The sequence below is a fragment of the Manis javanica genome, chromosome 13, assembly GCF_040802235.1.
Source record: "Manis javanica isolate MJ-LG chromosome 13, MJ_LKY, whole genome shotgun sequence".
Lineage (NCBI taxonomy): Eukaryota > Metazoa > Chordata > Mammalia > Pholidota > Manidae > Manis > Manis javanica.
The window spans coordinates 4,717,734-4,739,433 of NC_133168.1; the positions used below are offsets into that span (position 1 = coordinate 4,717,734).

At 42.4% G+C, this 21,700-nt stretch overlaps 1 long non-coding RNA gene across 1 annotated transcript in view; it reads left to right on the forward strand.

Moving 5' to 3' along the window:
• Window positions 1-21,700, forward strand: part of LOC140845796 (uncharacterized) — a 537,563-nt gene that overhangs the window by 150,161 nt on the left and 365,702 nt on the right. The window contains exon 3 of the long non-coding RNA XR_012124706.1: window positions 5,513-5,602. This is a non-coding gene — a long non-coding RNA (uncharacterized lncRNA). The remainder of the gene's footprint in view (window positions 1-5,512; window positions 5,603-21,700) is intronic.

Sequence of the window (21,700 nt, forward strand, 5' to 3'; positions counted from 1 at the left end):
AATATTTGTTTTACCCTGCCCATCTCATAAATACAAGCAATTAGGGTGATCATGAAATATGTAGATCCATTAAGTATGGCAATATCCAATAGTATTCTAAATTAAACTCAAGCAATTAAACCTTTTTTTCTCCTTCCTTTCAAGTCTACTGAGCCTAGGAGCTGGGTTTTCATGTGCATAAAAGCTTTGTAGCATTCTTTTTCCTTCTTGTCTGGATTCCTCTCCCTGGAATAGACTCACCTCAGATTTTGTTCACCTGAATTCAGTCGCCTCAGTTCTAGAAGTTTTGAAGTGTCTTAAGGTGAGCAGATGGCTTCCTAAGTACAAGGCTAGTAAATCTCACTGTACCTGCAAAACAATAATCTGCCATACATTGGGAATGGTGGCGCATTTCAGATGGGAAGCGTTTTGGATCCCGAGGTGCTTTCCGGAAGCAGCTTGTTTTTCTACTGGGCAGCCCTTTCCTCTTCTGAAAGTAGACGATCCTCCTAACGCACCTTCATAAATGTCCCGTGAACTCACAAGGGACGTTTTGCAGTGCGAAACTGAAAAATAGAAACACAGACAATTTTCAAGGATCTTTCCCTACAATCTGTAAGACAGGTTTGAGAGAACCACGAATATATATTAGTAGTCTTTTCAGAATGTTGGGATTTGGGATTTGGAGGCCGCCTCAAATGCTTTGGTCTTTATCTTCAGTCACATTATGTGACAAGTTTGAAAACTGAAGCAATCTTACTTGTCTTGAGCAATACTTCCCTAGATACTGGGAGGGCAGGCAGAGAGGAGGGGATTTCAAAGGTGTAGCCCTTTGCTATTAAATTCCCTACCAATTTAAAATTTTATTCTAAAATTTGAAATTCACAAATGAAAGCTTATGCTACAAAAGCTACCTATGCTTTCAAAATATCAGCAATTTTCAGAGTTAAATAAACCAATGCAGAAGACCTTCAAGAAAGTTTATCTTTGTCCAATCTATCCCCAGGGAAAGATAACAGTGTTTCCTTTATTTTATTGGATTCAGGCAACCATATGAAAAGCTATGTAATCACCAAGTAAACATTGACCATGTAATTAGAGAGTAAATACTATGCTATGACACAATAAGTAGCAGATAGTTATTTCTGCCTCCTGAACATCTTCTGGTCACCTCCTGACAGTGAAAATTAAATGGGAATTATGTTTCTAATATCTTTCAATACTCTTTCCAAATACTGAACCTGTTAGTAGAATTACATAGATGGTCATGACTTCTAAATTAGTTATTTTATGTGTCAAACAACTTTAGATCTCTGTGCACTTTTAAACATAAGGATTACCAAAACAATAATTCTTTTATAATATTTCATAATTTTGAAAGGACTTTCACACATACCTCCTATCAATCTATCAGTAGACAATACATAGATTTGTCTTCTGGACTAAAAAAGACCCTGAAGTCTAGAAATATTTTGTGGAACTGTTTAAAGTCATGCCATTGAACCTGCCAAATGGGGGCTGATACATAATTTTCTGATTCTTCAGGCAGTGATGTTTACACTTGTGTAGTATCTGCAGCAAACAGGTCTGGATTAACTGTTGCATGTCATGCATTGGTCTGAGGATCTGCTACAGCTACAAATCCAGTGTAGTTTCTGGGGCTGAAGCAGAGGGCAGGAGAATTGGCAGGTTAGTGCCAAGCCTGTTGCAGTCCTGGACTCCAGGACAAAGCACCGGGAGAGAATGGAATGTCGTATGTGAGGGATAGTTTGTAAGATGGTTTATGCACATTTGTCATTTAGTGGACCTGTGTCAGTAGGATTATCAACTAAAAAAGAACAGCCCCAGTCAAATAGGGGCTTACTTCTCACGCAACAAGGGGCCTGGAAGTATGGAGGGATGAGCTGAATGGTATCTCAACAAAATACTGGAAGTGAGGTCCTTCCTGTATCTTTTGCAGTGTCTGAGAAAGCTCTGGGGCCTCAGACGTATCTACCGTTAAGACAGGCCCCGTCCAGCCGTCCTTTATGACCATCACGGATCAGGGCAGAGAGGACTTGGCTTTTTCAAACACGCGGGGCTCAGCACCGTGGGCCTCAATGCAGCCGGATTGCAGTTTTAGGCAGAAGGCCCCTCCCTCAGCAAAGCAGTACGTCCTCCGTCTCTGTTTGCAGACGGGTAGTTCTGCTGTGCTTCATGCCTCACTTCTAGGACGTGGCTGCAAACAGCGAGGAGTCAGCAGGTGCCAACTTGATGGCGAATGTCCCTCCATGTCTTCTAACACTGTCTCGGCAGCTGCCCGCTCTGCATTCCGCATCCAGCAGGTGACTCGTGTGACCTAGCACCTCACCAGCGCGCCGTAAAGGCCAGCAGCTTCCCAGCTCTCAGTGAGCTAATTTCGCAACTCTCACTTCCAGTTACCAGGTTCTGTGTTATTCGGAATTGGGATGGCTGTGAATGACATAATGCGAACAATGCCTGACACAGAACCAGCCTCATATTGCAGGTAAGGAGGACAAGAAAGCAGAAGAGAGGGCACTGCTTCTCTTCTTTAGTCAGAACTGTGTTAAAAGAGTTTCTAAGAAAGTGAGGTTTAGAAGACGAAAGGATGCTCACGTGGATGCTTAGTATTAGTACCTGCCTCAAATATCTTGCATCTGAACCTTTTTCTTATGTGGCCAGCATTCCCTGTGGCTCAGACACGGAACCTGAGCTCCACTGATCAGATCCACATGCCCAAGACATGCCGCTGCACATTAGTGATGTGAAGAGGTGAGGCCAGCATTGAAGCCATTCCGGTAAAGGTGGTGGCGGTGGGAGGAGCAGTAATGGAGTGATCTGTACCGTTGCGCAGAGACCGCAGGCAGAAGCGGCGTTCTTGGCGTCTGTGACGTGACCTGTTGTGACTGTTCCCTGAGACGGTGCCAGTTGCATCCTGCTGGAATAGGTGGTATAGCACAGGTTGGGGCATGGTTCCCAGTTCTCCGGCCTCATTCTCTGGCCTTTCTGGGCATCCTACGGCTTACCCAACATCATGGGGTTCTACTTACACTAACCAGAGTTACTTCAACTCTTTGTAGTCTCGTGCTGGTTGGGAAAAGGATCGGTATGACTTGGTGGCTGCTGGAACGTAAGGGGAGCAGGGACAGGGAGGAGTGAAACAGGACTCCTGCTCTAAGATGAGGCACCTAGAGAAACGATAGCATCATTAAACTAAGTTCTGATAGGGAGGAACATGGGGCGGAGCTTGTCAAGTTGTGCGACATCCCAGGGGGAAACACCTAGAAGATTGGTGGGGATAGGTCAATAGCTTGTGAGAGGTCAGGGCTAATGAATATATAAGGCACCTGAGCTAGACCAGATGCAAAGAGTTTGGGCTGGGTTAAAAGGTTGACAAGGATGATATAGCAGACTTACTTGAAATGATATTCACCTCAGGTTTTATTGAAATAGCAAATTGACCAAAGGTATATATGTGAGAAGGACCCAGGTAAATGGGTGGACTTGGGGCCCAGATGGTCCTTACCTCCTTTAGAGGTGAGTCCGTAATTCAGTGGTCAGTGGAGTCCTCATGAGAAGAGAGACCTTCCAGGTCAGAGAAGGCCAGCGCAACATGCTTAGTTTTTATACCTTTAAGCCATGTTCCTGTGTTAGAGTCTACCCCCCACCATATAAAGCCATCCTGCTCATGCCACTTTGATGTACTTTTATATCCTTTTCCTCCTGCCTTTTTGGGCCTATAGCAGGCCTGGCTGTAGCCCAGTAGAGGAGTCTATGCATTTTGTTCAGCTGAAGTAAATAGATATCCTGACATTAAAAGATAAGGCTGTGGTAGCCAGCTTACGACCTTGTTGAGGCATTAAACATCAATTAATTATAAAGAGCACAAGAGCCAGAGCAAAGAGCATCCTTATTAAGCTGGCAGGGTCTGTAAGTCTGGGACAGCAACAAAGAGATAGTTGCAGTGACCTCAGGGCTTAATTGTTGGGGGTCGTACTTTTTCACTTTGATTCACTAGTGGCATGTCTAACAGTATTGCTGCAATTTGCTAAAAGAGATAAATTCTGCAGCTAAATATGTCAGGTGTAAAATATGAAAGAGGGCAGCTAAGGGCATACTCTGAGTTGTCCAATTGGAAGATGGGGTCAACATACACATGACACCATTTCTGGGTGAAATGTCTGGAGTAGTAGTGCAAAGCTTCTTTCCTGCATATTCTAATGACATTTTGTATGCTTTTCAAAGATATTTCTTGATTTAATTCCTGGAAAATTGCTTGCATCTTTCAGATCAGCAGAGCAAATTTGAATTAGGTGTCACATTTTGACAATAGGTATGGAAGGGCATACCTAACTATTTACGGTCTGGTTCTGAGTTAGACTGCATTTCCTAGAGTCCCTTGTGGTTAGGTGTGGCCATGTGTGCAGGTGATGTGGGCCATTTCTACCCATGATCCAGGGAACCTCTCACGCCTGCACTGCTGGGCTCTTAGGAGGAGCCCGGTCCTTACATCATTACAGAGAGAAACGTTGCTTGCTGACCAAGAACATCTGTATTGCATTGGGGGAGAGAAATAAATTTCTCTTGGCTTGAGCTGCGAGATGTGTGGGTTTATGTGTTACCCTAACTAATGCAGACGGTTACAAAAACATAAACAATTGAAGGCTTTGTTTGTATTCACCTTGACTTTGTGAAGCTCAACCTGTGTTGAGTAGACCACAGAGCTCTGGTGATGCACCTAATCAATCACTTCACGTTGTTCTTGTCAGAACTGTTTACATTCCTATCTGTTGGGTTCCATTTCTCTGCACAGTCTTTGATTCGACACCTTCAGGTCCCTTGGTTACTTGAGCTTAATTCTGGAGCAGAAGAGAGAAATCCAGACTAGATACTTAGTTGGGAGCATTAATCACCTATCTAATGCTTTTTAGCTACAAGTTTATTCAGGGCATATACAGAAAGTGAAGGGATAAGCATCCAGGGGCTGGGCTGAGGTAGATGTTATCAACAGTACCTTTGCAGCTTCATCAAATCACATACACCTGCCCTAAGCTGACAGCATAGCTGTTTGGCAGATACTTCCTGAAAATATGACTTTGAACTTTTGTGCTTCCCAAACTCAGTGTGAGAGCACAGGGAATAAATAAAAGTCCATATATCTCACTAGAGCAAGAACTGGCAAACCTTTTCTGTGACAGCCAGATGGTAAATATTTTAGGCTTTGCGGGTCAGATAGTCTCTGTCACTTGAAGGTGGACACAGACACTATGTAAACAAATGGGCGTGGCTGTGTTCCAAGAATCTTCCTTCTAAAAATAGGTGATGGGTCTTCACCTGCACACCCTGTCCAAGTTTTACATCTGTGTTAAGCCGACCGACCATCAAGGAGCTGCCCTCGAGGGCGTTTCTTCGGTCCCTGTGGAATCAGGTTTACTGAAGTGCGCTTTGATATTGTGTACTGAGCTTGCCCTGAAGGGAATTTTAAGAAGCAGCTGTCTATCCTGGATGTCATGTTTCTTGTCCTTGATTTTAGGGAGCTTAACTACCACAGGAGGAGGTGCCTGAACTGCGGGAGAAAAGCAGCAACTCCGCTGAGTACCTGGAAATCACACCTACAGACAAGGTCAGTCTCCATTCGACAATGATCTCTTTGCTTTGGTGGCAAAGACCAACAAGCCGCAGACTTCCACCCGCCCATCTGCCCTCTGTGTGCGGATGCCACCCTTGCCTTTATCTTGCGCATGTGCCGTTTACAGTGTGTGGAGAACAGAGTGGCCGTGGCCCCTGACCTCATAGAGCGCTTGCTGTTTCTCACTTTATTTTCCATTCTCTCAGGTTTAAACAACATACTTATTTTTTTAAACCACACTGAATTCTTTATGTTTTTATGAGCTGCATGAAATTCTAATTTGGAGTGAGATCAAGTACATAAAGACCTATGGACGATGGCCATAGCATGGGACTCGCAGAGGTTGATTCTCTAGTTTCCTAGCATTATAGACCCAGTATATCCGAGCCAGTTCTTCTCCTATAAATGGTGGGTCTGAGTCTCAAAACTTTGTAACCCACGTAAGGAATAGTTAGGCTAGGGCACAACTCTTCTATTATTCACTAGTTAACTGTTTAATTCCACCTGAAGAAACTATTAAAAGTCACGTTAGATTTTGGCAGCCCCTGCTCAGCAGGCCCAACCTTCGGTTCTGAGCCTCAGTATTGTGTGTGCTGAATTCATGCCGTGCATTCCGGGATTTTAATGCCCATGTGGAACCTTTATCGCAGTAAATAAACCGAGGAGGCTATGGACAAGGCAGTTCCAGGCTTTGTCAACGTGGATCAAAGTTATAAATTTGGAAACTCTACAACTCTGGGGGCGCTAAACATGGGTTTTAGGGAATCCATGAGCCATCTGTGCCATATGCTTAATTTTACGCTGTAATGTATTTGTGAATTGTTTTCTTGGGGGAGTGTCCGTTGTTTGCCCAGTATGCTCAAGGACATCAGGTTCAGATGGCCTAAATGGTTGACACTGGTGCTTTTCCAATGATCTATACAGAAGCTCAGGTTTCTTTCTTTCTCCTGTTGAAATTTGTAATCTAGGAACATCACCGTTTAAAACATCTGCTGGAAATGAATTACTAGAAAAATAAGATGGTGGATGCTGCGGCGATGTCAAATTTCCATGTAAAACTGTAAACCCCTACTCAGTAACTGGGAACTAACTGGATGTACACATTGAGGGGGGAAGGATCACTCCTAGAGTTCCAGCTTTGGGAGCTGGAGAGGTGATGATAACGAGATCCAGTATGTCAGAGAAGCAAATTTACGGAGCAAAATAATGAGCAAAATAATGAGAATATACTAAGTTCAAAGTATCTGCACAACACTCATGTGGCCATTACTCTGGCCTCAGCAATTTTTGTGTAAATGTTAGAAACTCAGCCTATGTGTAGACTGACCTGAAAGTCATCAGTAATGTGGGAACAGATGACATCACTTCAGAAAATGGTGTAAAGTAAGAAGAAAAGAGGGTTAAGGGAGGTATTCATAGAATACCAATATTTAAGAAGTTGGCAGAAAGAGTTTTCAGAAATATCTGGAAATGAAATGGAGAAGACATTCAGAGAAGTAGGAGGACAAAGTTTGGAATATTGCAGAAATTAAAGCGTAGAGTTTCTAGAAAAGAAATGTAAGACTCTACACAAAGGTCTGGTAAGACATCCACAAAAGAGGTCTCCGGTTTTGGATATTGGCACACTGATAGCAGCTTTTGAGAAGTGCTGGGGGCAAGAAAGGAGCCAATTTCAGAAATATGAGGGGTAAACAGGAGGTGAGCAAATGGGTTTGGGGTAAAAAAAACCCTACTTTTTCAGGAAGTTGAGTTAAAAATGCTTTTCTGCATGTAGGAAGAAAAAAAGAAGAAACAAAACATGGTATTTTTCTCGAGGACAGGCAAAAAGGTAGGCAAAGGAGAATCGCCTAGAAGAAAAGACAAGTAAAAGAGAACAGGGCATTAGGTGCCTCATGTGGCGAGCAGTGGAGGAGAGGAGAGGATCATGGGGTCCCAGGCCAGCCTCGCAGTTAGTGCCGGTCCCCTAAGCTGTTTGCAGATGGCCACCTGTTGAATGGCTGGCTGCTCTCTGGATGGCCGTTAGCTGATTAGCTTGCACCCTATCATCGTATTTTCACTGAAAGCTAGAAATGAAGTATGTGAAGGCTTTATGGGAAAAGGCACCAAATTGGGTTCTGGAATCTTCTAAGCCCTTTGTCCCACTTGTATCTCATCTGTTTTGTCCAGAACATGAGTTTCTAACTCCTTATGAGTACTAGGGAAAATGGTTATTGTCAAAACTAAATTGATTTGCCACTATCATGGTTTAATACAGGGGCAGGTACAGTTTCATTATGGTGAGAATTGGCAAATTTGTCTTTGTGGTTATGCATGCTCCTTTGGTTTCAGAAAACACTGCATGATTATTTTCTATGTGACTGATTTTCTGGGCACTTTTTATGCTTGATCATTTATTTTCATCCCCTATAATTCTTGCAGAAGTAATCCTTTCTATTTAAGATAATTTTACTAGCAACTGGTACCCAGTTCAGTCTAATGTATTCTTTATGAGACATTAAGAGCAATCAGTGTGAGGAGTGGATAGAGGCTAGTAGAAGAAGGAGATAGGAGCCCATTGTTTCCGATCATTCGCATCATTTCTGGCATGTCTGTGACAGCAGTCACAGATGAGGCCAAAGAGGGAATGGCTTGTAGCTATGCTGCTCTTAGGTCCTGGCTGCGACACAGTCTTTAAATCATACTTCAAAGTGCAATTACCAACAGTGAATTTATACGTCATAAAGATGCGGAGGAGCAGAAAATGACTTTCACAAAACAGAGTGATCCTTAAAGACACAATCCTTGCTCCTAGGAAGCCCTGAGTAGTCTCATCTTGAGAAAGCTGCCTGCCACAGGGCCGCCACCCTTGATTTCACCTTGTTGCCTTTAGGTCCAACTTAGCTCAGGGTCACAGATCTCCTTTCACTGGGACTATTCCCCAGAGAACCAAAGTATTGCTTTATTTTTTGTTGTCAGAGTGTGAGGGTAGTGCTAAAGGGGAGTAGGGGTTTGAAGTAAACCTAAGAAGTCTATTCTGCAAAGACCAGTCTGGTTTCTCTGTACTTTTAAACTCCATGTATAAATCACAGAGTGAAAGACAGCGATGCACTGTGCTGGCGTTGAAGAAAAACATGGTCCTGACAGAAAGTCTTCCCCACAGCCAAACAGAGCTATAACGACTCTTGCTTTTTATTTCTCCCAGGAAAGAGTAATATAATTGGTCCCTGTAATATAGTAACCAGTTTCTTCATTCTTTGTTCGGTAGAAGATTTTTCTTTGGGAGAAATGTTTCAGAGAATAAAATGGCTTCGGTTGGGATAAGGTCTGGGAGTAGATTTATTTCTAAATAAATCTCAATAAATACATTGATAAATGAGCAGAGGAAGAAACAATACAATTAGCAATTTCTTAAACAAGTACAGTTCCATATGATCATTTACAAGTGATGATTACATTAGAACACGTCTTGGGTTGATTTTCACAAGGGCTTCTGTGCGAAAAACAAACATTTCTGAATTAGAATGTTTGTCATGGAGCAGTTGAGATATGAAGTAAGAACATGTTTTTGAATATGCAGTAAAAAGTCACCAGCTTTTCTGAAGATCTGACACGGACATTCATCTTAGTACATAAAAGAGAAACTACGCCGAGGATGGGAAATACAGGAGCAAAACAGCAGCTGGGGAGGCGCCTGTGGTTCTAACGGATTGCGTGTGTGTGACATCAGGGCCACCACTGAATTTGGCGAGAAAGACCTGCGCAGAATTAAGACAGCAGCATTACTGGCATGTTCTCTTTTTAAAAAATGCCAACAGCTCCTTGAATGCAGGAATATTTTAGGGCTTGTATTTTGCAGGAAGTCAATGTAGTAACTGCAAAAATCGTAGCACCAAAATGAAATGCATTAGGGGTGTGAGCAGCCCAGGTTGGTTCGTTAGTTTGTTGTTCAGTCAGCACTGACGGGGGTAATGTCCCACCTGAATGACGCAGAGGGATTCCATAGCAGAACAGTGATTGTTTTTGTGGTTGTTACTGTTATATTTGCATGTCATTTTTTTATAGCTGAATTAAGCTAAGGCAGTTTTTTAAAACTTCCTTTAAATATCATTTTACACAATTATAAATCTGGACTTTTTCATTCATTCATGGATTTTAAAGTGATTTATTCTGCATGTTGGGCAACCTGCTGAAGGCTGAGAAAAGCAACCAGTGCTTTAACCACTAAGCCCGTTGTAAGGCATCCTTGCACATTAAGATGAAAAGATATAAACAGCACTTGGTAAAATTGCAAGAACTTGTACTTGAATTTAATTTTCTCTGTGAGGGTAGTTAGCATTATTTTTTTCCCCCCTCTGGTCTCTGATATCCTATTTTTGAGGGAGGAAAAAAAACATGTTTTTGCTACCATGGCAACAGTATCTCGTTTCTCTTGCTGTCCATCACAAGCCATAGTTTCTGAGCATAACTAGGAAAATTGAAACGCGGGTAGCTCAGAATGATAAGGCCAAGCACGGTGCGCATTCATCTAAATGAATATTTGTGTCATTGTTCTTGTACCCACGGTAAGGCCGGGACTTTCAAGGTCAACATATTTGTTGGGAGTTTTCACAGTGGCTCTCGTAAAAGATTATTGCCACTTACTGGACAGCTACTCTTTTCACTAAATGTCTTATTAGTATGATTTTCCAAAGACGATAGGCAATTAAAACACTCCATACATCGTGCAGCTTATTTTACGGTGTTGAAGAAATGTAACACAAAGGAGGGGCACACATTCTAGTGAGTTTTAGAAAAGAAATGATCTGCCACTTAACCCTGAGTGTGTGCTGAGGAGGGGGAAGCAAGGGCTTGTAGAGAAGCTGATTGAGCTCATTCTGTGGTTTGTTTCAGGGGTGATTCTGAAATGGTGCTTCTCTCTGACGCTCCGGCAATAACAATATTCTTTTTATTTTCCTTGATCTTTCACAGCCTGTGGATATTCCAGCTTGCAAGGTAAAATATGTCTTTGCTCCATGGCTAGCTTTTACAATCCTCTCTGGTTTTGCTATGACACTCGATAAAAACGACGCAGCCTTCACCGCTCTGCTTCTCACCTCCTTCCTCTCCAGCTTCCCCGTAGTCTCTGTCCACACTGACTCTAGGTCCGGAACCCCTTGGCCTAGCCTGGGGTGCGTGGGCAGTCAGGTTCCAAACGGGCTAGCCAGCCCGGCCGGACTTTCCCTTGCCTCAAGTATATGCATTTGGAGGACACGGGCCACACCTACTGCAGGCAGTGTCCTGGAAATACTGCAATGGCCTGTCCAGGCCTCTGGGACACCACCCTGCTGGGGCCTGCTGTGCTGCCCGGCTTCACCCTGGAGGGGCCCCGAGACCTGTCCTCATGCGCCACAGGCTGACCTGGACCTCAAGCAGATTTGCTTTCTTAAGCAGATGGCTGTGTATTTTTCTGCTTTGTCAAGGATGCATCTTAGTGCATTTGGCAAATTCAAGGCTGCTTCGCAGACAGAAGTGATGAACCGGGAGTAGGTGGAATTTACTTCCTTGTCCTTCACTATCCTCAGGGTTCAAAATAATCATTCAGTTTCACCTTATTATGATTACATGTCCAGGGAGATGTTTGTTGTTCTTAACTCTTGCGTTGATTCTCTAAGTCAGCATTAGAGGATTAAAATAAGTTGAGCATTTTGGCTGCATGGCGGCGGGAATTCGCTCCTTATGTGGCTGCTTTAATGGACCTAGTTGGGGTCACAGGAAAGGCTTTGAGGCCCCAAATACCCTGAGCTATGGGTCAGACCGAAGCTTTAATTGCCACTTCTGTCACTTCCTAGGTATGTCCCTTTGAGGAAATGATTAAGTTCCTTTCAAATGGAGATATAATGCTTTTGCTGGACTAATATGAGAAGCAAACGACACGCAGAACTACACTGGAGCCGTACCTGACATAGAGAACACCTGGCCCATTACTTTCTCCTCTCAAATCGGACTGAAAGGGGTTCGAATAGGGTTGCAGAGTGGTCGGGTGTTGATAGGCTTCTTTTCTCATCTTATCAGAGGTCACTTTATCCAAGACGGAGCCTTGCATGTAGAAGAGGCTCACATATTACTGGTTTGACTTAAAAAATGGAAACAAATGGATCCTTAATTTTCACATCAAAATTGCTTAGGCAGCTGTGGAAACTAAAAACTACATGTGATATTAGAGCCTGAACCCACGCACAGGTGGGGACTTTGAATTCCTCTTCTGCTGGCCTCATACGTCTTGAAGCTGAGTCGGGCATGTCTGAGGATGCGGAATGGCTGGCCTGTGGCCCGGCTGGTCCATTTGTCTCAGTCTTCAAAGAATTGATGGGAGCTGCAGCCAGGTCAATTTGGCTGTGGTGATTGGTATCGACTGTGTAGACGGGCAGAGAGAATGGATTTGCCAAGTCATGGAATAGTTCATTTGCCTCTTGTAGATACTGCAGTAGTTCAGGAGGAAGTGCCCAGGGATGAGAGCTGGGGCACCAGTGCCTCTTCTGCCACTTCTTACCTTCATCTGGTCCTGTGTGACCCCCAGCGAGACAGCTCCGTGTAGATGCTCCTTCCGTGGAGCATATGAACACATGCCCTGGACTCATCTTTCTAAAAGGGCTTTGTGCTTGTCCTCAGGGGCGCCCTCCTGGCAGCTTGAATGTTCAAGGTTTTCTTCCACGTCCCTCTCCCCTTCGCCTCTTTTTCACCCTCCACTCCCCATTCTCATCACACAGCCACTTCATTTCTTACGAGTAGATTTCACATTCTTACCAGGGTTTTCTACACCTTCTCCTTCCAGCCCCTTTGCCTGTTTTAGAGAGTGTTTATTTTACCTGCAGTCCTGCTGGGTCCTGCTGCCCTTCTTCTCTTTTAAATGTTCCTTTGATCATTTCATTCTCTGACTTAAAATCTTCCCCTGCTCTGTACATCAGCTTATTGTGGCACCTTTAAGAAACTGTCCTATTTGGGTGACCGCAAAAGAGGAACATACCACCTTCCGCACCTTCTTGCCAGCCTTGGAGGGGCAGAGAGAGAGCGAGCAGTTCATCAGAATACACGTTCTTCCATCAAAGCCTTGAGTTGCCAGTGAGAAGTAACATTTTCCAGTGTCTGCTAAAATCCAGATATGGCCATTATCCAGTATTTTCCAGTGGAGTGTGAGCAGAAGCGGTGGGTGTTTATTCCAGTCCCGGGGACTTGAGATGTGGGTTTACCTTCCCAGACTCTTTGGTCTCTTCTGTTGACTGAATAAGAAGTCTGAGGCCTTGGAGGACAGGGGGATTCCAGACAGAATGACCCCAGTTACCTGAATCACGTGTGGAGGGAAGGCACCAGGCAAGAGTATCTGCATTGAACTGTTGCATAAGCAGAAAATAAAGGTGATCACTTTGTATCACTGTACGTTTGGGGCTCCCTAGCACCGGGGCTTCACCTATGTTTTTCATTCTTCCTAGAAAACCCTATGCATCCCTCTACTGATCTCAGTTTACCTCATTCATAGATTCGATCCAAGCTTCACTGGATAATTAAGCCTTTCTTAATTATCTGGTCTTTGAATTTCTCCTTTGCTAAAATCCCACATTGATGTTTGATTCTTTTGCAGTGATTGTCTGTTTCTTTACTCTTTCAGCAATTGTAGTTGTAAAGGTTTTGCTTCCAATTGCCAGTAGAACCAAAGTTGAAAAGCGTGTGTGCCCTGTTCCCTTAACTTTAGTGTGAAGGCAGTAAATACATCTATATTACACTCCTTCTTCATAAAGTGCCTAGTATGCAGGATATTATTATTTGATACTGTTTTAGTTTTATTCCTCACAGTTGTGATTTTTTTTTAGAATAAACATGTGAATTTAATCAAGCGCATTGAACATCTTAATAAAAGGGCCTATGACTTTAAGATTGTATTGTCCAAAACGAGTGAAGGTACTGCCTCTCAAATTGGAGAGAAGGGTTCATTTAGAGAATCTTGATAGAATAGGCTGGGTAAATTCCCAGAATTCCATCTCCTGGTTGGACTTCTAGGCTGCTTTTACCTAAAGCCTACTTGGCTAGGAAACAATGAAGATATGCCATTCTCCAAACTCATGAAAAAGATTCACTTTTTTAAATAGTAGAAGAACCCTGTATTTTCCTCCTTAGGTGGAGATAGGCATTGACATGAATAGAAAAATTGAGTTCTATTAACTTAGACTTTTAAAATGTCAAGTTTTTTCTAATTGTTATTAAAAATAAAGTAGGAGGTAAGAAACTTAAGAATGTTGAAACCTAATGTTTGCTGTGTTTCCTAGTTTGGTGATATTTGGATATTAATGCCCTCACAGCAGAATGACTAGATAATGACTCACATTTTCTCTTTATCTTTAATAATATCACTACTTCTTTCCTTTTCCTTTTAATAGACTTCTTTCTTTTTATTTTTGTTGGCTGACTTTGAAGAGTCATTTATTTTTGTTGAAAAAGGGCAGCCTGAATTTCTGCAGCATAAATGCTAAGTATGTTATCAAAAAATGCTGTAATTTAATAATGCAGAGGCTGTGCCAAACTATGTAAGACTGAACAATGGTCTAGTTTGAATTTGGATAAACTACCTCTCCAGATAGAGCATTTTCTATTCAGAACATCAGAAAGATATTTTTACAATACAGTTGACTAAAGGAGAAAGTAGAATATAAAATAAACTCAGCTTCATTGTACTGTATTGGTATAAAATTCAAGTAAAACTGTTCAAAGAAGGAGGGTGAGCTTGATTGATTGTTAGTGTATTAGCATCAAAAGTAAACTTTAATTCTTCATGTTTTCTTTTTAATCAGAATAACAGCAGCATTGTGGATTGGAGGAAAGTCATTTTGTAGGGGTGTGACCAGAGAGTGCGTCAGAGTGTATTAATCTAATCAGTAAGATGGACAGCGAGTGGCATGCCTAAGAATTTGATGCATTCTAAAATGAATTTTACCTATGATGCAATGCTGTGTTCCAAACAAAAGAGGGAAAATTAAGTTTGCAGAGGAGGTCATTTTTTTTCCCCTCTGTAATGTGCCTGACGCCATTTAGTTTACGGCATGGTCTAATCAGAACAGTAAAATTCTCAAAGTGTGGCTTACACAGAATTTATCTGGGCTGGAGCCATATTGAAAAAGTTGTGTTCTGTTTATCTTGTGTAAAATTAAAGATCAGCAAGTTTAATTTTTGAAAAATAAATGACTAAACAGGTGAAGAACAGTTACTATCAAGTTTAACCAGCAGAATGCCAGAAATAACACCACGAAATTATAAACCCCTAGAAAAAGGATGCGTCAGAGGGACTGTGGCTTCTGCTGCTCAGATCTGAAGCATCGTTGCAACTCAGCGGGAAGTCACTGCCATTCCGTAGAAATCAGGCCAGTGTCCCTAATTGATACTTCTAAAATGAACCAATCTGTTGTGTTCTAAAGGAAAAATAACAATTATTCATATCCAGTGTTTTCTATTTTGTGTAACATTATACTAGATGGCAACATTTGTTTCATCTTCTAATATTTAGAACCTAATTACTACTTAAGGCACCAAAATAACTCCCAATAAAAGACTCAGTCAACTGCAGTTTTTCTTTCTTAAGCTGATCTCCAGAAGCATGCGCTGGGCTTACCATTCTCTCTGGACCAGTCACTGCCCTTGTGGGTGAAATGTGCATTTTGTGCTTGGGCATTCTCCAAAGCCCCTTTGTGCCCTTGAAAATCCCATATTTTCAAACATTAGTGCCTCCGTTCTTAGATCATGGCTATGACACAACTACTGGGCTCTCAGTTAATGTGAGGAGAGCCAGTGTTGAAAACCTCAGGAATCCTGTTCAGCTTGAACACAAAATTATTCTAAGAGTTAAATGTCACTAAAACATTCCGCAACAAATACTTACTATCTGGACAAGGTTTTTCAAACACTTGTTTTTTCCAAACCAAATTCTGTATTAAAGAGAGTATAACCACAGAATTAGAATATACATGCATCTATCTGTTATGTATATGTATAACAGATATACATATAAACACATATAGTAATGTAATATTAATTTTTATACTAAAAGTTTAGAAATTCGTTCTGTTTTTGGTACAGGGATCTGGCTTACAAAATTGTGGGGCTGGTTAAACACTCTCTGTAAGGCTGTTGTCTCCGCTTCTGAGGCTGGGGCTTGAAACCCCCTGGGTGGGCAGTTGGGAAGGGAAGAGCATGAGCATCTGGAACCCACAAACGTGAGCTGGAATCCCCAGAGGATAAACTGAAACTCTGTGTGCTCTTGTAGCCTCTGACTGTTACTGAATACAATGGGTTCGCCTCTACAGAAGCTTTAGCCAAAGTCACACCAGGCAAGGTTCGTGCAGGAACAAACTTTATTACTTGGTGTAAGTATGGAGAACACTGGGGATAGTTTCCAAAGCCTACCTTCCCAAGGGGAGGGTGAGACTTCAGTTTGAAAGTCTCTGGAGATTAGGGAAGTGGCTCCAGTGTCCATCATTACTGTGGAGGTGAGATGATCATGTGCTGTGTAGATAAGCTCTTAGCTTGTCCTGGGGAGGAGCTTTTAGCATTGTAATGAGGAAAGTTTACTTTCAGTTGCTGTGGAAATGGTTCAGCCCTCCCTCCATCTGCTGTGCTGGTTTCTTAAGGCTTCATCTAGGAGGTTCTAGGTACAGGGACTGGGCACATCTGCTGCTTGCAAAGTGACTTGTCAGGAGCTATGAGAAATGGCTCTCTTTGACAAAGGATTCTCAGGAGGACCTCACTTTTGCCTTTTGGGTGACATGTCCTTAGCGATGAGTGTATCCTGCAGCAGTCTGGGCCACCCAGACATGGAGTTCAACTCCTGGTCCAGGAGTCAGAGAAGCTGAAGAAGAACCCCAGGAAGGCAATCAGTTGTGCTGCTGGGCAGCTGTGTCTGGGGAGGTCTCTCCCTGCACACCAGGTGAAATGCCAACCTGAATGGGGGAGGGTTCTTGATGCTGAATGAGAAAAAATTCTTGAGCAGGTCAGAGGAGTGTAGGTAAGGAAGGAATTCAGTAAAGCCAGAGTAGCCGGAAGTGGCAGCTGCCTTGCAGGCAGCAGAGAGCAAGGAAGCTAACGTAGGATAGAGGGAGTGAAGACTTGTGCTAAAGTCTAGAAAATAGAGTGAACTAAGCTTACAAATGGAAGAGCGCAGAGACGAAATGCAGTAAGTTGAGCAGTAAGAAGGTTTTATTTTAAAAGTACACACTCGAAGAAAGAGGAGTGCGGACAACCCGAGAGGCTTAGGCTTCTGTCTTTTAAGGCTTTCAAGTATGGGGCAAAGGGCAGGGGTGGTAGTTGTTGGGCATAGTCTTGACCCTTGATCTCATGATGTATCTCTCCAGTGAGAGACATTATGTCACTATCTACAGCCAGTCCTCTAGATAATTCTGTAAGATGAACTTAACACAAGGAATTTCTTGATCCAGTTCCTCTCCAAGGTAGTGTGGTTTTGTTAGGGGGGCATTGGTTATTTTCCTTGGTTCTTGTCCCCACCACAACAAAGAATTGAAGGGCAGAGACACAGTAGTGAAGCAGAGTAGAAGTTTTATTTAAAGTTACACACGTAAGAGAGAAATGACCTCAGGGAAGAGAGGCACCCTGAAAGGTTTACATTTTATTTAAAGAGAGGGAATGTGTGGGTGACCTCAGAGAGAGGCGCTCCTTGAAAGGTTGAGGAAAAGTTTTGTTTATGGCAACAAGGTGCATACTTGGAGAAAGAGGAGTGTGGGCTACCTCAGAGAAGAGGTGTGCTGAAAGATTGGGGGTTCCTCCTTTTAAGGATTTTTCTGGAATGTGACAAAGGGCTAGGGGTATGGACTTGTTAAGTGGTCTCAAGATGTTTATCTCTTCTCTTCTACTATCAGTAGTTCAGGTAATTCTGCAAAGTCAACACAAGAAATTTACTGATTCATTTCCTTCCCAGGATAACAGCTTCCCTCTGGGAACATAGCAATTAAGACCGCCTGCCCTGCCCCCAAAGTGTGCTGAACTTTGTCTGTTAAAGAATACGTTAAGAATCTTACTTCTTAACTTCCTGGGTTTTAAAATGCAATCTTAGTTTTAGGATGGAATCTTTCCTGTTTTTCCTATGCTGTTTATAGCTGGGCTTGTTTGCAGAATTAATCATGATGCTTGTCTCCTGCCCAGGTTGCTATTACTTGATTAGGGGCTGGAGGTGGAGGAAAAAATAGTATATAGGTTAAGTTAAAGAATAAGCTGGGCCTTTTAGCAGGCTGAAGTATGTCTTAAAATGGCATGATCTAATTGACACAATGAAGACATGGGCTATGCTCAGAAACTTTTATTTATCTGGGGAATAGTTGGACATTCCAAGTCTCTCCTGGCCTCTGTAGCTTCAACTGATTCACTCATTAACTCTGTGTCTTTTCTGGCTCTCTAGTTTTAACTGGTTAACTCTCTGAGTCTCTTTCAGTGGGCTTTACTGGTCTTATTCTCTCTCCACCCCTGCTCATATCTATTTTCCTGCCTAACAGTTTCCCTCAAGCACTGGGAACATATCAGTTAGGACTGCTTGCCCTGCTTTAAGATACGGTGGGTTATGATCTGATTCCCAAAGAATGCGTTAGGGATCTCACCTCCTAACTCCCTAGTTTTTGAAATGGAATCTTAGCCTTCATATGGGGCCCCTCCTGTTCTCAATATACTGTTTTTATCTCAGCATTTTCATCATAGGCAGGAAAAGTTAATCATGATGCTTGGCTCATGTCCCCCCCTACTTCAGGTACAGCCCCAGATGTTGCTTCACATCAACCAGGTGAGTCAGGACCTCAGCAATGATGCGTGGCGGCCACAATGTGTGGCAGCCACCACGTGGCTGCATCATCCCTTCTCGTCTCCCTTCACCCAAGTAGCTTAGCTGGAGAACAAGTAAGTCCCTTCATAAGGAGCTCAAAGAACAGAAAAAGGAAACTGGGCCTAAACCAGACAAAGAGGAATGCAGGGTCATTAATATGAAGGAATGTAACAGGGTGTTGTGTATGTTCTGAAGCCAACAGTTACTGACCTATCACGAAGGTGCCTTTAGTATTCAGCTCACCTCTCTCGCATAGCTCATGTGGAGCATTCTTCTCCATCCAGAGAATGTATGTTTGCTTATTATTATTATTATATCTGTTCTCCTTTGAGTTCCACAGGTACATTTCATCGATGACTAAAGCATGTGAATTCTGACACATACCTATTTTTTGTTGTTGGGTGTAGTGTGCAATATCTGGCAAAAATTACAAGGCAGTAATGTAATTAGGTTAATTGCTAATAAAGAAATTCACAGTTGCCTTTTATAATATGGCTTAAATTTAGTTGGCTGGTATTCAGAAAAAAAAGGGAAGCAAATGGAATTATGAAAAGTGGATGGAACTGATATTTTTTAAAGCAGAAGGAATTGTGAGGAAAGACACAGCCATATTGATGCAAATGCAGCCTCCGGGAAATCTCATTTCGCTTAGCCGTAATTATGAAAATCCTCTTGAGCATTTCTGCCTGTTGTGAGTTGCTTTGCTGTTTTTCACAACAGAGACAATTTCAGTTATCTTAGAAATCTGAAGCTGTCTTAGCCTGATGCCCAGAAGCCCAGAAGCCTCCATTGGTACTGTGCTCAGGGTCAATTGTTGCTTAAACTACTTTTAGAGTCTATTCAACATGACAAGCAGATCAATCTTTTCAATTCAGAACTGATGAAATTCTACATTTTAGAAAGCATTGCCTGGAGAGTATGAATTCAATAGATGTCTTTTAGGGCCATTTAGTGTTTCTTTCGGCTGTTTCACGAGGGCTTCTCTCGGATGCAGAATACTAAACCCATTTGGAGCTTTTAAACAGGCTTAGCTCTCTCAATATACACCTACTGTTCCAGAGTGTAACAAATTAATCTTAGAGCATCATCTTGTCAGGTAACCAAGTATTGACACTGATTTTAAGCAGTCTGTGTAGAATACAGAAATTAACACTGCAGTTGTACTTTTTTCTTAAACTCACAAATCATGTGCTGAGTCATGGAGGAATGAAAATGCTAGGCTAAAATGTATTATTTCTAGGCTATAGCAAGTAGGATGGAAACTCACAGTATTTAGCATTTAGATTTCATTACAATCAAAATGCTTTCATACTTGAGTCCCAACCAAGGCTCTCCAAAAATATATTAATGTAAAAGCAACTGCATCTTAGAAGTAGAAGGCAAGGTGGCAGGAAGACAGATCGCACCTGCCGTGGAACCAACTGGAAAGAAAATCTCGGCTGTGTCTTCACATAGGCACCATAATGACTCATTCCACGTGAAAGAATTTGTGGGAAAAGTTGGATTTTTTCGTTACACTTACTGAAATTGTTTTTAACTGACTCTTTTTGTTTGCATGTGTGTGTCCTAACACAGGATACACTCACCTGTTTTTAGCCTGGAAATTGGGTAATATAGTGTTAAAAGGATGCTCTTGGGTCAGTGTAAGGAGGTTTAGGTAAGGCAGCAAAGGGCAGTGCCCGGCCGTCCTGGAAAAATGGAAGGAGAGAACCATGTAAGAATGGTCTTGGTAAAGAAACTGCTCTTTTCTGTGTTTAAAGACAACAGGATAATGTTGTTGGGAAGCATAAAAAATTCCAATAAAATTTCCCTAAGGACGTGAGTAGTGCCTTCGAGCATCTCATGCTAAAATAAAGCCGCGTCTCCACACATTTGCTTTCTCAGTCCTCACGCTAAATTCATGATTCTGACACTATTTTAAGTAAGCAAGGGTTCACTAAAACAACTGTGAGACAAACGAAGAGAGACAGAATACACTTTTGGCTGGGCCCCACATTGCAGGGCACCGCGATTAACAATTTGTAACTGTACTAGGTTTTAAAAACCTCTGGTTGTAACATCAGGTATCTGGATTGTGAAGCCTGTCGAACATTTCACTGTTTTTGACAGAAGGACCTGTGTTGTCTGCTCTCCTTTATATTTAGTGTCATTAGGGAAGGTTTAAATTAGGTGCCTAACATAACCCTGGTGCGGGTGGAGAGGTCAGACATGTGCCAGGAGCCTGGTTCCTAGCAGGAGAGGAGGCCCCGAACCAGACTTACACCCCGCATTTCGTTTGGGGGATGATTCGGCTTCCCAGGCCGCTGAGTCTGCAAAGGGAATGAGCAGCGCTAACCAGCCACTACATTTTGAAACGCCGAGGAGGTCAGAGAAGCTGGAGTTATTACCATCTGTCAGCGAGCACAGAAAAGCATTAAACTTTTTTGGCCTCTTTTCTGGGACAGAGATTTTGACAAGAACATAAAATAAAAGCCTCACAAATTCATGCTGCTGACAATGATTATAACACGACCGGGGAATGGAATAAATGTCAACATTTCTTGAATCAATTTGAGGACTGTGATCTTGCAGACCTCCGCAGACAGGGCACATGAGTCCCGGAGAATTTCTCCACTTACGATTATGCTGTTGGAAGAAGTGAAGGGATTTCCGTAGCACACCTGACAAAAAAGAATTTTAAACTCGCAGCCGGATTTGGAGGCATCAAACGATTTTCAAGGAATTAAAAGGCTGGTTCTGAATTCTCCAGCCGAGTCCCTAAAACAAGCCCAATTATTTCTAAAGATACATGTATCAAAACAAAATGTTCGAATAACCACATGGTTCTTGATGGTTTAAAGCAAACCTCACTAAGTCTTCCTGCAGCTGTTCTATGTGCTATTTTGAAATTTACAGGTAGCCTTTCTTACTCATGGCTTTTCATGAACTCATATCTGGTTATGGAATAATGTCTTTGTGAAATATATCCATGCCTTCTTTGTTTATTTTTTTCCACCAAGGAGACTCTTTTTAGCCACGTGATAGAATCACCAGATTAAAAGAAGTCCGTGTTTGGGGCGAAGCTTGTACCAAACGGTAACTAAACGACTTGAAAACGGGCATGAAAAATGGAGAGTGCACATTATCCTGAAATACACGTCTTATTTAAAATTTCTGAAGAGGATTCAGTTTTTAAATGGCTCTTGCAGATCCTAGGGCGTTTGTAGGAAGCCACTAGGGGCTGCTCTAGGACAGCTTCCTCTGACAAACCGGTCTGAAGATTTCATCGGTCA